Source organism: Cynara cardunculus, unplaced genomic scaffold (genome assembly GCF_001531365.2).
Source record: "Cynara cardunculus var. scolymus isolate 2C unplaced genomic scaffold, CcrdV1 Un_Scaffold_1627, whole genome shotgun sequence".
NCBI classification, from domain to species: domain Eukaryota; kingdom Viridiplantae; phylum Streptophyta; class Magnoliopsida; order Asterales; family Asteraceae; genus Cynara; species Cynara cardunculus.
The window spans coordinates 33662-42195 of NW_020200820.1; positions in this window are offsets into that span (position 1 = coordinate 33662).

An 8534-nucleotide genomic window follows, 5' to 3' on the forward strand; every position below is an offset into this window, starting at 1 on the left:
TGATGTTGAGTAGGTTGTGCTTCAGTCCTTCAACGTATGCAACCTATTTGAATGTGGTTGCACCATTTGTTAATATACCAAAACCTTTGGTATATCTTTTTCCATTACCTCCAAAGGTCATGGAAGGTCCTCTTTCTTCCTTGTAGTTGATGAGCAGGGATTTATCTCCGGTCACGTGCCTTGAGCATCCACTATCTAGATACCATATGCCTTTGACATCCTACACAAAGGAACAATTTAAAAATGCTTTTGGTACCCATCTATTTGGGTCCAGCAATGTTAGAGGCTTCATCCACTAATGTTGAAGGACCAGCGTCAGTAGATGGCTTCACTGAACCTGGAGAGGTTCTAGTGGAAAGGAGAACAACCTTTTACGCTAGTGAGATAGAGTCAGTGGATGTCTTCACTGAGCCTGGTGAAGAGGCTCCAGTGGTTGGAACTACAATATTTGATACTAAAGGCTTAGCATCAGTTATTGTCTTCACTGAGCCTGATGAGGAGGCTCTAATGGTTTTCTTCACTTTGGTTGCTTTTGCAGCCTTAGTGGTTGATTTCGCTTTGGTTGATTTCTCAACCTTAGCTACTTTCTTACCCTTAGCTGGTGGACTAGCCTTGACCGCAAAAGGACACTTACTGCAATGTGTGTAGTTTCACCGTAGTGTTTGCACTTCTTATAGCTGAAGGTGGCTTTAAGGCCAGGAAGTACTAAATTTGAAGAAGGACCAGCTCCAAGGATTCCCTTCTCATTGTTCTAGGAGGAACTTTTGAGGCTTTGGAGTCCTTAGGTGAAGCATTCACCTTGAGCTGAGACTTAGACTTCTGAGAGGGTTCAGATTTCTTAGTCCTTGAAGAAGAAGAAGAAGGTTTACAAGCTGAAGGAATAGATCTAGATCTATCTGAATTGTTAGACTTCTTGGGAAGAGGTGTTGTGATAATGGATTTACCCTTGTATTTGCCACCTGAAATCGAAGGAGTTTCATCAAGATGACTCTCAGTTAAAGAAGACTGAGAGGAAGAAGTGTCAGGAATGGAAGAGACAATGGTGCCAAACTTGAGCATGGACCTGCCAGTGACATTGTCTTCCTGATCATAGGAAATTCCTAGACCAATCTTTATCTTGGCCAGGATCTGAGCGTTAATGATCTCAGAGGCCTTGAATGAGGCTTTGCACCATCCTTCTATGGTAGCCTTCTCAGCCTTGAGTTGAGCGATTGCTCGCTCACGCTCAGCTATAGCATGTTCGCGTTCGACAGTGATGGCTTGGTTCACAATGACTTGATCCTTAAGATTTTCTTCAACCTTGGTCAGCTCCTGGATCTTAGAATGGAAAATCTTCAACTGCTCTTGAAGATCAAGATTAATCATTTATGCTTTAGACTTTCCATTAAGGGCATTGTAAAGGTCCACCGTCAGCGTGTCTAATGCAGATAGGCTAGAAGAAGAAGAAGAAGAGGAGGAGGATTCATTCAAGATACATACCTGAACAGGTGAAGATGATAAGGGATCATTTGAAGTTGATGTCTCTGGAGTTTCCTCTTTGACATCTTTGGCCATTAAGCAGAGATAGGCCGCATCTTCTTCATCAGATGATGATTCATCAAATGAATCAGCCCAATTGTGCTCTTCAGCAACAAGACCCTTCGCCTTTTGCTGGTGGTTCTTCATCTTCTTGTACTTCTCCTTCAGCTTCAGGTATATATCATCCCTGGACATGAAGGAGGATGGGGTTTTGGAAGATGGCGTCACAGTCTTCTTGGATCTACAATCACCAGCAAAGTGACATGTGCGATGACAGTTGTAGCAGATCGCTGAAGCCTTGTCTATCTTATCAGGCTTTGGATTTTCCTTTAAGGCCAGCGAGGGAGATCTGCGGAAGTTACTTTTGTTGGCAAATCTCCTAAAAGATTTTGTTAATAACGCCAGTGATTCATCAAAATCTGCAAGATCAGATTCTGATACATCCTCAGAGTTAGTAGAATCTAACTCAGTAATAACAACAGGAGGAAAAGAAGAAGAAAAAGAAGATGATGGGATTTCATTTCCCTGGAATCTTTAATCAGATTTCTTTTCAGCTGACGAGATTGCTCATGATTGAGCAAAATCCCATAAATAGTAGAAAGAGAAAGAGAGGGCATGTCATTGGACATCTTGAGACATATGGAATAAGTATCCCAAGATTCAGGAAGACATTCTAGAAACTTAGTTAAAGTTTTAGTATTAAAATAATCCCTGACTACAGTCCTTAAACCAAAAAGAAGATAGTTAGAACGTTGATGTACTTCAGACAATGTCTCAGTATTTTCACAGAGAAAGCTTTCATATTGTCTTACTAGATTAATCTTCCTTGATTCTTGAACCTGAGAGGTTCCTTCATATTGAACACATAAAGTGTCCCACATGGCTTTAGAGGTTCTGAGTTTCATCACAGAATGATAAACCTCATCGGGAAGAGACATAGCTATTATAGACCTTGCACGAGTGTCTATAGATATCTTGTTCTTATCTTTATCGCTCCATTGATGAGGGAGCTTTGGAATCTGCCATTCAGTAATCGCGGCAGTCGCAGCTGTCTCAGGAACAGCCGGAGAAATAGCATATGGAACATATGGTCCATTTTCTATGTAATGTGAAATTTCAAGATCCTCACCTTCCAGAAAGAGGAACGTCTTATTTTTCCAAAGACTAAAGTTGTCTCGGATAAAACGGGGATGTTTGGCTAGAGAGCCATTATCTTGAAAGTGTGTGTTTGTGTTCTGTAAAGCCATTTAAAAGGAATAAGATTATCTAATGAAGGAGATAATATAATGCAGAAAACAGCTAAACAACTAGAATAGAGAATACACTGCTCTGATACCACTTATTGGTTCCGTTAGGGTCTACAAGATGTGTACAACAGTTTGTAGAAGGGGGGGATGAATACAAACACAGTAAACTTTTCAAATTTAAAATATATATTAATAAAGAAGGATCAATACAGATTTTACAAGATTGTTTGCGGAAAGATAAGGTAAATAAAACCTATATAAACAATCTAAAGTTACACACTAGTTCTTAGCAAATAAAGAAAAGATTTGCGGTTAAAGACTTCAATATGGTGGTTCTTCTAATATCACTAGTGACTATCCCAAAGAGAAAGACTCTAAAGCAGAAAAGTCAGCTAACGTGAAGAAAGAAAAATCCTCCAAATCCACTAACCCTGGTGGACCCATTAAACAATGGGTACCCAAAAAAAATTGTCTATGTGAATGTTGGACTTAAAAGGTGTATGGATAGCGGATGTTCTAGACATATGACCAGAGATAAGTCTGCTAATTGTTAAATAGGGAGAAAAAGGGTCCCTTAGTGACTTTTGGGGGAAATAGGAAAGAATACACGGGGGGATACAATGTATTGACTAATGGGTTAATAAGTTTCAGACGTGTTGCTTCTGTCGAAGGACTAAAGCATAATCTACTCATCAGTAGTCAACTTTGTCATAATGATATTTCTCTGAACTTCAGTAAGAAGACATGTACAATCAGCGACAAGAATGGAAATCTTGCCTTGACTGGTGCTAGAATGGAAAACATCTATGTTATCGACATGGATTCCAATGTCACTGAAAATATATGTTTCCTCTCTAAAGCCTTTTCTGATGTTAACAAGTTATGGCATAAGAGGCTTTCTGAACTGAATTTCAAGATACTAAATGACCTATCTAGAAAGAAACTGGTCACTGCACTTGCTCAACATTCTTACGCAAAGGAATCTCTTTGCTTAAAATGTGAGAAAGGAAAGAAAACCTAAGCTAGTTCCATACCAAAACAAGTTTTGTCAGTGACTAATCTCCTCCATCTTCTATACATGGATCTATTAGGCCCTATCAACGTTCACATCCATTGCTAGAAAGAAGTATACACACGTGATCCAAAAGTGACACTATAGAGGAAATCATTTTCTTTGTGAGAAGGATGGAAGTTCTCAATAACCAAACTATTCGCTCAATAAGAAGTGACCATAGCACTGAATTTAAAAACAATGTTTTGGTTAAATTCTTGGAGAGTAAGGGAATGTCTCATAATTTCTCTGCAGTGAGGACACCTCAACAAAATGGAGTAGATGAAAAAAGAAATCATACAGTTATTGAAGCTGCTTGCTCCATGCTTAGTAAATCTCATCTTCCAACTCAAGTCTGGGTTGAAGCTGTCAGTAAAACGTGTTTCACTCAAAACCGTCCACTGATAGTTAAACGTTTCAAGAATACAACATATGAACTTTTTCATGAAAGAAAGTCGTATCTCAAATTTCTTCATATATTTGGTTATAAATACTATATTCTTAACAATAGAAATAACCTTGGGAAGTTCGACCCTAAGTCTGATAATGGCATCTTCGTAGGATACTCCTCGGTATCCAAAGCCTTCAGAGTATTCAACAAACGGAGACAATGTAACAAAGAAACTATCTATGTAACCTTTGATGGATCCCGTTCAGCTAAACTTGTCCTTGATGACAAATAGTTGAATGGATGGATGATTTCACACTTTAGAGAACATGATGCATCCTTCAGTCATCCTCCTCATACTTAATATCTAAATGCTGATGATGATCCAAATATTGTACTCGATACTTCATTTAATAGTAAAGTTGAATCTTCTTCAAGGATCTTTGAGTCCCAATTAACACTTTACCACCTTCAGAGTCAGTAGATGTTGATCCTTCTTCAAATTTTGAACCCTCCTTAGTGAATGGAACTTTGTTGGAACCTTCTTTTGATCTAAGTCTAAATGATGTTGAACCTTTTGCTGAATCATCTTCCTCAGCATCAACATCTGAGTCTTCTCTTATTCAAGACTAGTACCTATTCCTCAACCACCAGCTCAGATATGGACAAAGGATCATCTAATAGATCAAATTCTTGGTAATCCAAATGCAAGTATTCAGACCCGACATGGCTCATGTAATATTTGTCTCTTCGTAAACTTCATCTCTCTTATTGAGCCCAAGAAAATTGAGGAAGTCATCAGAGATCCAAATTGGGTCAACACTATGCAAGAAAAGTTGACCGAGTTCAAAAGAAATAAATTTTGGTATCTAGTCCATTGATCATCCAGAAAATCAATTATAAGCACTAAATGGGTCTATCGAAACAAATTGGACAAAACTAACACTATAACCTGGAACAAGGCTAGACTTGTTGCTCAGGGATATAGACAGGAGGAAGTCATAAACTATGATGAAATCTTTGCTCCAATGGCTAGGCCCAAAGCAAGTTGATTATTCTTTGCCTAAGTTGCTCATAAAGATTTCAATGTCTATCAAATGAACATGAAGAGTGCCTTTCCGTAGATTCCCTTATACTAATCTTACGAGTTATAGTAACAAAGATTCAATAACAGATAAGAAAAATGAAGAAATAGATCAAGAAAATCGGCATTTCATTGATCTTGAAATATGAGTAGACGAGAGAGAATCAAAAGAGAAAGAATTACACAAAAGTATAAATGTAAAGTGAGTAGAAAAGTTACTCTAACAAACTCAAGTACCTCTATTTATACTAAAATAGAAATACTAAAGATACATGGCGTTACAAAACAGGCTAATTATAAATTGACACATGTTCTGGTATCACATTCTTCAAGTCTTCAAAAGATAGATGATCTCAAAGTGAATTGAACAAGTACCGAACTCTAGATAAGTGTATCCAGAGTTATTGTCTAAACTCTGGTCTCACTGCATCCGAACTCTTAAGACTTTGTCTCTTAGAGTTTCTCTCCCAGTTCCGAACTCTAAATCCACTATCCAGACTTGTACATAACAAATTTCTCTAACTCTGACTCTTCTCTTTCAGAACTCTGGACTCTCCTTCTAGAATTTTCGTCAAAAATACATTTTGAACCAACTTCACACAATTTTACATTCTCCCCCTTTGGTTCAAATGTTTTTGAAGCTAGAGTTCTTGAAGGCGCACATCTTTCTATACTTTGAAGCTCTTAATATCTCATGCCTGATTAGACACACATTTTTTTCTATACTTTGATACCTTGCCTTCCCATGGTGCTAAGATACAGTGCAATTCCATAAATCCTGTAAATGGAGTTTTTTAAAGTCTACTTTAGAAAATTCATAATCTAGTCCATCTTCTCTTTGTACTAAACACTGCATAATCAAAGTTTCTCCATTTTCTGAATTTCACCTCATTAAACTTTCTTATTATTAAGTCTGAATGAACATTCCTTTTCAACTTTCCATCCTATTAACAAGCTCCCAATATCCTCTTCTGGATTTTTTAGGCTTGTTGTTGAAAGTATCCAAGTAGGAAACATCTCTAAAGTTCTCTACAGTCTTGAACATATGCATATACTTGAACTCTAGAAGTCATTGATTTACATCATATTCATCTCTACATTTCTTTTGTTCTAATTCCTTTTGTTTAACAATAGCTTCTTTAGACTTTTCCACTGTATCATCTTTCACAACAACTTTCTTCTTTGAATTCATAAGGAAACAACAAATCTTGCTCATGAATCTTCTTTGAATTCACATCTATCTAACATACCTTCATACATTCTTTTTCCAACTTTGTTACCTCCAATCTTTCTTTGATTCCTTTAACTAATTTAACTTTCATATGCTTTAGATTAACCTCTAGTTCACTATCTTCAATCTGGTTTAACAAGTATTCCAAGGCTTTTGTGGAGTAATTTGGTATCTCTGAAATCTTAAGAACTATTATTGAAGATGACTAAAAAACATAATTGTATTATGGAACATTTAGAAAAGTATGCCTTATTGGATCAACTCCTTCTGCAGTTGTTTTTTTTTTTGAAGTATATAATATTTATATACGGCAAATGCAACAAATAAACTCACACACCCTTCTCACCTATGATGAGGTTTGAACCCCTGACCTCCTAGAAGGCCAAGGGCTACGATACCGCTAGGCCAACACCCTCCTTCCGCAATTGTTGGTGGCATCAAACTAATCCTTTGCAAATATAAATCAATTCCAACTTGAACATTATACAGTCCCAGATTCCTGATGTAAGTTCTCATTAACCTTCTAATCTTCTAATCAATCAATGGTTCATAAACCTTTCCAAAGAAATTTAGCAGAAATAATTGGTCTCTTAATCTTAATTTGAACAGATCAACACTTAACATAGAACACATTGATTTATCTTCTTTGAGCACCTTCATTTCTATGTACTCAATCATTTCAAAAGTTTTTTTTCCAAATGCTTCAACTCTAATGATAGAATTGTCCAGATTTAACAGATCATCCTTAATTCTCAACTTATTAACTAACTTTGTGTACATCATCTGCATTTGCCCAGGCCCAGTGCCATATACTTCATGTTCTAACAAAATATTTTCTTATTCTTTGATAGAAAACAAATGATCATATACCTTCAACTCTGTTCCTTCCAAATCATTCAAAATAATCTTATCATCAACATTCATTACCACATCTTCGAAATCATCAAGGTCTGAAAATTCTTCACTTTCAGACATATACTTTCCAAAATCTTTTGACTTCGTATTATACACAATTAAATATGTACGATTATTCACACCATCAACATCTTCATCACTTGAGTAATCATCAAAATTTTATTTCATTGCATCACTTAAATCACTGATCACCAACTCTTCAGTATCTTCTAAAACTTTTTGCTCAAAAAGAATTTTAGATTCATCATCAAGCTTTTTCAGTTTCATCATAATTTACTTCCATAACTTTATCTTTATCATCCTTATCTTTAATCATTAATACTTGCTCTTTACTATTTCCACTATCACTTTTCTCAACTGGTTTTGCATCTCATCAAATTGTTCACTTGAAACATACTTTTCTGATTTTTGAGGTTTGTACATTGGATTAAGGCTCAATAAAACCGAATAAAGCCCGATAAGGCCTAATAAAATGGATTAAAACCCAATAAAATTGAAGTTAAAAGCTCAATAAGGCCTGTTAAGCCCCAATAAAATGAATTAAGGCCCAATAAAGCCCCGTAAGGCACAATAAAACCGAATAAAGTTCATCAAGGCCCAATAAAATAGATTAAAACCCAATAAAATCGAATAAAACCCAATAAGGCCTATTAAGCCCTAATAAAATGAATTAAGGTCCAATAAAACCGAATAAGTCCATTAAGGCCAATAAAACCAAATAAAGCCTAATGAAACCATTTAACGCATATAAAATCGAATAAATTCCAAACAACACACACATGTTATCTATACATTCACATATACACATACATTTAAACATATTAGAAGGGTACTCGCGCAATGCAACGAGATACATTTTGATTTTAATATTTCATTTTATTATTTATYTCAGTCGATGTTATAATATGGTCTTATGTGATTTTGAAAAAACGATGATGTTTTTATTTTTGAATAAAATATAAATTTAAAGATATCATAAAAATTTGACAAAAATATATCGATATTAGTATCAAATTAACTATTTAAAATTCCTATTTTTTGTGTAATTTTTTAATTCAATTTTTTTTATAATTTGATTTAGATTCAATAACGAAGTAATT